This window comes from Alligator sinensis, unplaced genomic scaffold (genome assembly GCF_000455745.1).
Source record: "Alligator sinensis unplaced genomic scaffold, ASM45574v1 scaffold406_1, whole genome shotgun sequence".
Taxonomy (NCBI): domain Eukaryota; kingdom Metazoa; phylum Chordata; order Crocodylia; family Alligatoridae; genus Alligator; species Alligator sinensis.
This window is the reverse complement of record NW_005842181.1, coordinates 1,248,096-1,257,862: the sequence shown is the minus strand read 5'-3', so window position 1 is coordinate 1,257,862 and position 9,767 is coordinate 1,248,096. Positions and strand designations below refer to the sequence as shown.

Below are 9,767 nucleotides of genomic sequence, written 5' to 3'. Positions count from 1 at the left end.
GTAGGGAAATCTGGGACATTCATCTGGGACACCCAAGATACTGCACCCCCCACGTTCTCCCCCGTGATCTCAAGTCAGCAGGGGCAGGGTGGCATGCTGGGTAGGCAGAAGTGCCTGCCCGCCTACCTGTTTGCAAGGCATTTCGTGCTGTTCAAACTTCTGGCCAGACTATGCCCCACATCCTACATTTCCAGGATCCCCATTATAATTCTCAACTGTCTGACCTCTGAAATTTGGGACTGTCCCAGCTAAACCAGGACAGATGGTCACCCTTTGACAGCTATTTCCCCTCCATCATTTGTATGCAGTTAATATAATTGTACTGTGGGTACAAAATAGACTATGAGACTGAAAAGTGGGTTGCCTTTAAGGAATTAATGCAGTCTACTATTATGCATATAACCAGCATTTGTTATAATGAAAGCAACAGGCAACAAATTGGGATGGTATTGTGTTATGCAGTTAAGCAAGTCATGCTAGGAAATTAAGTTCAGCAAACTTGCCTGATAAATCAATACTCCAGTGTGCAGCAAAATGAAGCAACTTGAATTACAGATGGAGAATATAAAACCAAATAGTAAGAAAATGGTAACTTGATAGATTAATATACATACAGGAACAGAGGAATTGAGAGAAACATTGTTCAGGGAAGGGGAAAATAGATGTAGAGGCAGCAAGGAAGCATTTGATGTTAATAATGTGATAATGGGTAAAGAAGCATGAAGAAGTTGCTTGGATAAAACAATTTGATTGGGTCAAATTCACTTTCAGGAAAGTAACTTTAGGGGTTCTATTGGGATAGCGCTGGGAGTCTGCCGTACACCCCTGGGTTTAGATTTGAAGATGGTAAAGGTATCTGTAATGTTAGTAGACAGATGTTACTGGGAATTGTCGTTATGGGAGCCTTACCTTCCCAGATATAAATTGGGGAGCAAATAGTATTACTAATAGGTAGGACCAGATATTCCTGGATATATTAGTTGAACAACTTCTTCACCAAGTACTTAGTAAACCAAATGAGATGTTGTTGTTTTAGTCTTGATTTTGCTAAGGTAGAGGGGACTTTAAAGAAGAGCTAGTCATAGAAAAGTGCAGGCAGCCTGGTTCCTGCCATTGTTGTATGCAACACATCTAGTGTGGTGCCCTTCTGCACTGCATGCAGATCAGGCACCCTCCCACTCTGCCCCACTCCTACTACACTGCCCTACCCCCAGAAGTGGCGGCAGAAAGTAGAAGCTGGAGGAAGGCAGGAGGAGTCCAAAGAATCTGGTTGCCATGGAAATCCTTGGCTCTGTGTCTTCCTCAGCATGAGTGGATTCAAACGCAGATGTCCCACCAGCCTATAGGTTAATCTGGGGCACTCCCATCCTGCCTGTTGAACGGGCCTATTGTGCAGCAAAAACAGGATCAAAGACTTGGAACAGAGCAAGCAAGATTGATAGATTGTAAGGCCGGAAGGAATCTCGGAAGATCATTGGGTCCAGCCCCCTGCAGTAAGCAGAAAAGATAACTTGGGGCCAGGAGACCTCAGCAAGGTGACTGTCTAGTCTCCTTTTGAAGATTTCCAGGGTAGGCAATTGCAACACCTTTGGAGGGAGCTTATTCCACAGTCTGGACACTAGGGGTGTGCAAAATGGGCAGTATTTGATTCTGATTCGTCCTGAATCGGGGACAGTGATTCAACTTGTTGATTTGGATCACTGTCCCTGATTTGATTCGGCTGAATCTGACTGAAGAGTTGATACTGATTTGGAGAATCAGCGATTTGGCCATAGACACAGCTTTAAATGTTTTTTTTCTACATACCTCGAGGTACCGGGTGTGGCTCATGAATGCTGTGATGATGGGGCAGGTTGAGCATCCCACAGGAGTGCGGGGGCCCCCCCTGCGTACTCGGCAGTGAACCTGGAAGTGGACCAGAAGTACTTCTGGGTCTGCTGCCGAGCACACAGGTGGGCCCCCTCTGGCTCAGCAATCAGCTGTGGGGGTCCCCAGGTGCCCCCCCAGACCCAAGGAGTCACCAGTCACCAAGTCAGGAGGGTTGTGGAGGGCCCCCCAACATGCTTCCTGGCAAACACGGAAGTGGCCTGGAAGTGTTTCTGGTCCACTTCCGGATCTGCTGCCAAGCGTGCTGGGGACCCCCCCCCCCGTGCTCCTGTGGGATGCTCCATCCGTCTCACCATTTTAGCATTCGTGAGCCACCTGGTACCTTGAGGTACATAGAAAAAACATTTAAAGCTGTGTCTATGTCCAAATCGTTGCATCTTTCTGCTCTGAATCAATTCAGAGGGTTCCAATTCGATGTGGAGAGGTTGAAGGGTCTCCTGATGCAATTTGGATTTGGAGATTCAGCCACCGAATCAGGTCAAATCTCCGCTGAATCGAATCAGCAATCGAAGCTTCGCACAGCCCAACTGTACACCCTAACTGTGAAGAAGTTTTTCCTAATGTTGAGCTCAAATTGATCTTCCAGGAGTTTGTGGCCATTACTTCTGGTTTTTCCCTTGGGTGCTGTGGTGAACAGTTGCTCACTGAGCCCTTGATGTACTCTTAGTGTAGTGGTAAGCTGCTACCAGGTCCCCTCTGAGCCTTCTTTTCCTCAGGCTGAAGAGTCCCAGGTCCCTCAGCCTTTCCTCATGTGGCTTGCCATGTAAGACTGATCATACGGGTGGCTCTTTGAACTCTATCAAGCTTGTCCATGTCCTTGTTAAAGTGTGATGCCTAGAACTGGTCGCAGTATTCCAGCTGCGGTTTCACCTGCACTGAATAGAGCGGTAAAATCACCTCCTTGGTTTTGCTGGCGATGGATCGATTGATGCATGCCAGAGTATTATTTGCCCTACTGGCTGCAGCATTGCACTGTCGGCTTAAATTCATACTGTGGTCTATTATTACCCCTAGATCCCCTTAATTCATAGTGTTGGTCAGTTCGGTGCCACCAAGCCTGTAGGTGTGTTGCAGGTTGCTTGTCCTGAGATGGAGCACTTTACATTTCTCAACTTTGAACTTCATCAGATGGCACATGACTCTGTAGCCCAGTAGCTGGGGGAACCAGCTAGGAGAAAGAGCCAGGTGACAGTAGCCTGTCTCCTCGAGTTGGGTTTTCAAACTTGGATTTAAGAAAAATTCTTTTTGGCACCTACCTTCAAATGTGGTTCTGGGCTCCGGATCCTGAGTGAATGGAGGTGTTCTTCTTGAAGCTCTCATTCAGGCAGTTAAGCTTCAGAGAAGGGCAGGAGTTCAGATGCACCTTATCATTTTCTATTGGCTAGCTCTAGGCAATTTTCTGCTGAACGTACAGGATGCCTGTAGACATGCAGGGATGCTGCTCTGATGTGCTGTAACTACAGGGCATCAGAGGAGACTCAATTAAGTGAGATTGCTGGAGCATGCTAATTAGTGTGCTCCAGCAACCTCCATGTCTCTGTATCATCATCCCCATGCTTCGAAATGGTGGCCAGAGTGCTTTAACTAAAGCTTGTCAAATGAGCTTTAGTTAAAGTGACCCTGCTGCTATTTTGAAGTGCAGGAACATGAGACACTGGGGGCACTTTAATTAGAGCAGCTCTTGGAGTCACTCTAATTAAAGTGCCTCCTGTTCCACCCCCAGCCCTGAAGCACATGTGAAGACACCCATGGATTATACGATTGCCCTTTTGAGGTGTGCACCTCTTCACATGATCTTCATAGGGAGCTAAGGCACTTAATACTAGATTTTGGATACCACTTTGGTACCTTGGTGCCTAAAATGTACACACTGCAATGCTTAATTTAGGATCATAGGAAAGCAGGAAAGATTCTACCACCTCCTTTAGGTAGCTTGTTCCAATACTTCACTACCTGTATGGTCAAAGTTCTTTCTGATCTCAAACGAACTTTCTCTGCTGTAGTTTGCAGCCCTTGCTCCTAGTTCTCTCCCCTACAGCCAAAGAGAAAAAGCCATAGTCCCAAACTTTTAAGGACTCAAGTTGCTCAAGTTGTTTATTGGACTTGGCTATTAGTGTGCTTATGCTAAGGAGAGTAGAGGACAATCTTTATTTCAGAATTCTGAGAACAGTGCCATGTGAAATGGTAGATTCAGTAGCAAGTACATTTATTAATCTGTCAAGGTACCATCTGACTGAAGACTGACAAAAAGATATTTAAAAAGGGGAGGCAGTGATCTGAGCAACTAAGTTCCTTTTAGTTTGATATCAACTGTATGCAAGGCTGTTTTCCTTTAAAATGTATAAGTTAGACATGCACATAAAAGTGTGATAAACTGTTAAATGAATTTACCAAGGACAGATTGTGCAAAGATAACTCAATATACATCTTTGATAAACTACTATTAGGTGGATACATTATTGTGTTCAAAGAGCAGCCATCAATAAGAGGAGGCATCAAGTGGAGTTCCCCAGGGGACTGCCCTTGATCTAGCACTGTTTAGTGTCTTCATTAACAATTTGGAGGATGGGATGGACTGCATGCTAAGCAGGTTTGCAGAGGACACCAAGGTGGGTGGTGTTGCAGACTCCCCGGAGGGTAGGATTAGGATTCAGAATGACCTTAAGGGACTGGAGAAAATGTTTGAAATTAATTTAATAATATTCAAGACAGACAAGTGAAGAGCACTGCACTTAGGACAGAACAGTTTCATGCATGCATGCAGGCTGCTTAGGTTGCAAGACTGCAGAAAAGGACATGGGAGCTACAAGGGAATGCAAGCTGAATATGGGCCAATGGTATACTTTTGTTGTAAAAAGACAGACAGCAGCATCCTGGATTGTATTAATAGAATAGTCACTAGTAAGTCACCTTATTAAGAGGCAACCCCTGTAGGAAGAAAGGGCAGTAAGCTAAGCAGTAGCTCTGGGATAAGCAGCTCAGGTATGGGACTGACTTGAATGAGGCTTCTCTATATTAATGGATTAGGGTGGCCGATTCATGCTCGAGTGGTGTGTGCATGCGTACACATGCATCCCCTTCCCCCTATTTTCACCTTTTCTTCCATCCTCTGGAAGTGACTGACCTTAACAAAGTTCAGGTTTCAAGGACAGCTGTGATACCCCCTGGTGGCCACTTAACCTAACCTAGCTCCAGCTCTAGGGTTTCCTTCCCTTCCCACTTACCTGCTACACCTTGATGTATTTGATTGATTGAAAGAGAGGCTGCCTAAGGGTCCTAGAGCAAGCCTCAGTTCTTCTGGCCATCAGCAGGTCCCTCCTGGATCCCACTGGTCTCAGTTCTGCCCCTCTCAGGCTAAGTGAGCCTTCCTGACCCTTCCATGTCCCCAGGATACTTGTAGCCTTAAGGGCTATTCATGGTTTCCAGCCTACCCTACAGCCATGTGCATGCCTTGCAGATGCTATGGTATAATTCCTCCTTTGTTGGGCCCTGATCTTCTCAAGTTTTGCCCCTTTTCTTTAGCTGTGCCTTCTAGCCCAGGCTCACTATGCTGGACCTGGCTTCTGGGCACCTGCTCATATCTCAGTTACTTAAGCCCTGGGCCCCTGGTCCTGTCTCTGTCCTGCTTTGGGCACTGAGCTTATTTTGGTTCAGACTGGGCCCCCTGATCCTGACTCCATCCCTGCTCCGCACCAATCCTGCTTTGGCTCCATCTGGGATCCCTGGCTATGTCTCTGCCCTGCTCTGGGAAGTGAGTCTGTTTTGGCTCCGTCTGGGCCCCCACCCCAGTCTTTGGCTCCCTGTGGGCCCCCTAACCATGTTTCAGCCCCTTCTTTTGGCACTGGGCTCTCTAGCCCCATCTCTGCCCTGCTCTGGGCACTGCTGGGAGCACTTCTCACCCTTAATAGTCCCAAACACAAACTACTGGTATGAACTGTAACAAAGAAATAAGCACCCTGGCTATAATACAGACTAAACCTGCACCTAGTCCCAAACACTATCAGAGGCTTACTACCAGAGCAACCATAACTTCCCCTACCCTGGGTTATATTCTGCCTTACTTGCATCCTTAGGGGGAATTCCAGAAATCAACAAAGCTTCTCCCTACAGCCAGGAGTTTTTTACTCTGCAATATGCTGAGCCAACCAGCGTGATCTGATTTATATGCTGCCTATGTCCTGCCCCTTCCTATCAGGCAGTGCTCCAGCTGAGCTTGGATTTCTCATTAGGGCCTGAAGGCTGGTTGCTATGGCAGCTTATGGCTGCTGCTGGAGAAGCTTCCCTGCTGCACAAACTAGGTTCTGCCCTACTGGCCTATTTCCCTTGCAGCCAGCTCCCTGCAGGCCTCTAAAGGGCATCACCCTACCTAGACAGCAGTGTTTATTTGCTGCCTTCCTTCTTGTGGCTAGCCCTGCTCAGCTGTCTAGGTTCCTATCTCTGTGCCATTTCTGCCAGCTCTCTATGTTCCTATCTCTGCCATTTCTCTCTTTAAAGTAAAAGGAGCCTGAGGCTCCCTGTTAAACTGAACAACAGGGCTTGCTCTGGGTGGGGCTGGTTTAGCTAATTGAGGGGTGAAGTTAGCAGGACCACTTAATCTGTACAAGTGTAAGCTGCTCTCTGCCCCAGAGGAGAAGACTCAAAGATTGGGTAGTGGGTCTTAGGGCTGTCAAATGATTAAAAGATTTAACTGCAACTAGTTGTGCGATTAAAAAAAAATAGTCACAATTAATCATGTTTTTAATCACATGGTTAAAAACTCAAAATTATATGCAGAAACTCAAAATTATGCAGATACTTTGTAAGTGTGAGAGGGGGAGATGGGTCTAGCTTGGTCTCCCTCTAAATTCTTCTGCCATGACTTGGATCAAAAAGAAGATAAGTTCAGTGTTAGTTTTGGAGTGAGAAAACACCACATACCACCCAGGTGATGAGCTCATGTAGTGCAAGTTTTATCCCTTAGCAGGAGGTTACAGAGTTGCACTTGCCTCGCTAATTACCTCATTAGCAAGGGAACATTGACATAGCTGATAAGGGATCCCGAATATCCCGGATATTTTAGGCTACTGTGTATGAACTGAGCCTTCTCTGCTAATTGATTCATTAGCGGGGCATGTTCTCTGCGCCTCCTCTGGTCCTGGACTGGGAGCTGCTTCTAGTGCTCCCTCTGTATTGAATGGTAGACCCAGCTTAGTTTGTTGCCATCCTGTTGGGGCGGATTGCGATCCCGGAATCCTCCGGGGTTGCGGATCAGGATCAGGATCAGGATCTCTCTCTCTCGGATTTTCTTGAGTTTTGCATTGCCTTAAGAAACTCCATTTTGTATTGCTCTGTAACTTGACATAAGTGTTTGACCTTTGTATGCTGTATGTGTGAGAGAATAGGTGAGAGTGTCTGTGGAAAAGGAAAACATCAGCTGGCGACTGGCTGAAGAATGCAGACAGCTAAAAGAACAAAAAAGAATAATCTGCCCCAGAACAGTGAGAGAACTGTGACAATCAGCCTTCAAGAAAGAACACTGTGATAACACAGCAAAAGCCCAGAGGACTGGGTGGAGGAGGGCTATAAAAGGGCCAAGGCTCTAAAAGATGGGGCGAGATGTATTGATTTTGGGTCTTGTTCTGCATGTCATCCTGGAGCATCGGTTCATCTGACAAGAGGGACCGGCAGGAGCCCGGCTCCTACTTGTGATCAACTTGGCTGGCCACTAAGTTGATCCAATTACTGATAAGGCTGGTAATGTATACCAGTGCAGAACAGAAATTGGGGTATGAATATGTGTGTGTTAAGTGCTTAATCAGTAAACTCAGCATCATGTCTATTCCTCATTCGTGATTTGAGCAATTGGCAATTTGCATAAGATTTAAGTGGTGGAGAATGCAGAAGGGGGATATAGAGGAAGCTCTGTGTTTATTGTTCCTCTGGTGTGCACCCTTAGGGTTGTAGAATTCCCAGAGCCTACAGGAGAAGTTAGATTCTCGCCGAATAGGAGTTTCAGAGATGTTTTGTTAGGAGAAAGAAGGAACGAGTTATAAACAAGTTTATGGATGTCTCTTGGCTGTAGATTTGCCGAGAAACTAGGGAGGGAGTTTAGGATCTCCACTCCTACCACTAATCCTTGGCTGTAGCTGTCCCTGAGGGTTAGAAGGGGAAATTTAGGTGTTGTGCAGTTGGTGACCACAGATTTTAAGATATATTGTGTGACTTAAGGCAAGTGGACTTTAACACGTGGAAACAGAGGTGGTATCTGAATAGAAGGTTGTAGGAAGTAAAGGAATTTATTAATTAACATCTAGAGAAACAGGTTAAGCAGTTGAAAAATCCTTAGTGTCAGCTGTCTGTTGAAGCTTTGTAGATGGCTGTTATGCAAAAGACAAAAGCAAAGACTTGAGGGTCCCTGTCCCCATTCCCTGGGGAGGGTCCCCAAGGCCACCATGGACAGAGGGCATACCAGCAGCCCATTTCATGTACCCCACTGGAGGGGGGCTGTGGGCCTTGGAATCCCACCTCCAGACTGATGACACCTAAGAGAGAGCCTCATAAGTAAAGATTGCATCCCAGCCAGATGTACCTTGACTCTGATGACAGCCATAGAATTGGTAGATATAGAATTGTTTGATTGTTTGTATTGTTGCTTTTTGTTATCACTCTGTATCAATAAGCTCGCCTATTATCAACTGGCAGGTGTTGTGGTCGGTCAGAGGGTTGTGCCCACCCGAAACAAAGGTACAGGTGCTGGGTCCAAATTCAGTCCAACAGTTGGCCACTCCACCAGGACACAAGGGCAGTAACCTGACTGATCAGGGAATTTATTGGTACAGAGTGACCCTTTCTAGAGGGGTTAGCTAAGACTTGTAGTAAGGTAGAGTTGTATGGTAATTGTGACTAGGGTTGTAAATTTTGTGCAGGAGAGGTGGTTTGTTACTGCTGATCAGGAGACTGCCTAGGTCAGGCAGAGTAGTGGACATTGTTACATACTGTGGTCCGCTTGGGATTAAGAAAGAACCTCCTGTTGTATTTGCAATAAGAAGCTAGAAAGCAGAGAAAGTAATCTCTCTTTTGGAAAGGCTGTGTTAATGAATAGGGACAGGGTCTTTTGACACTAGGGTCCTTGGGAAGGGTTACAGTCTTTTGTGGATGGTTACAAAAGCAGTTTTGTGTGTTTTCTGTGGAGTCTGCAAGATGTAGGTTACAAGTACAGGTTATGGCAAGGCAGAGTGTTATCCAGGTGGTGCAGCTTCAGAGAGATCAGAGACAGATTCTCTGGAATCCTGTGTGCACGGGAGAACAGAGGGCAGCAGGTGGCACAGAAAGAGACAAGGTATATTACTGGACATCTGTTCAGGCAGTGGCAAAGAACTTGTGATTGGAAAGTGAGGGAGAAACTTGGTTCTTCCTCCGCCTCTCCAGGAACAGTGAAGAGCCTAGAAGAGAGACAAATTGTCATAGGAGTGTAACATCTTGTTTTGGGAAACATCAGGGTACAGCTGTGGAAACTGTAAGTTGTGTGTTCTGGAGCCCAGGAAAGGGGGGGGGTTGCAGGGGGGTCTGGAACCTGGGGAGGGGGGAACCCCCATATTCCCTGGCAGATTGTGGGTCAGGAGTGAGGGACAGGGGCAGGATATGGGCATATTACTGCTGTTGTCATAATCATTACCTCTCCCCCCTCCCCGGCGCAATAGGAGTCTTCTTTTTTTGAAACCAGAAATATGGTAACCCTACAGGAACACAGCCTGATGGTATAGCCCAGAAGTAAGCCCAGATTGAGGCCCTCATGGTGAGGGAGGGAGTGCGGCAGGGGCTAGATTCATAGATTCATAGATGTTAGGGTTGGAAGGGACCTCAATAGATCATCGAGTCCGACCCCCTGCATAAGCAGGAAA

General features: G+C 46.5%; 1 protein-coding gene and 1 long non-coding RNA gene across 2 annotated transcripts in view; one reads left to right on the top strand and one right to left on the bottom strand.

Annotated features, from left to right (window-relative positions):
• LOC102380906 overlaps positions 1 to 8,656 on the bottom strand; it is a 10,690-nt gene extending 2,034 nt beyond the window's left edge. Inside the window, exon 1 of the long non-coding RNA XR_324135.2 lies at positions 5,949 to 8,656. This is a non-coding gene — a long non-coding RNA (uncharacterized LOC102380906). The remainder of the gene's footprint in view (positions 1 to 5,948) is intronic.
• The window catches only part of KL (klotho), an 85,838-nt gene that overhangs the window by 9,494 nt on the left and 66,577 nt on the right, over positions 1 to 9,767 (top strand). The window lies entirely within an intron of this gene.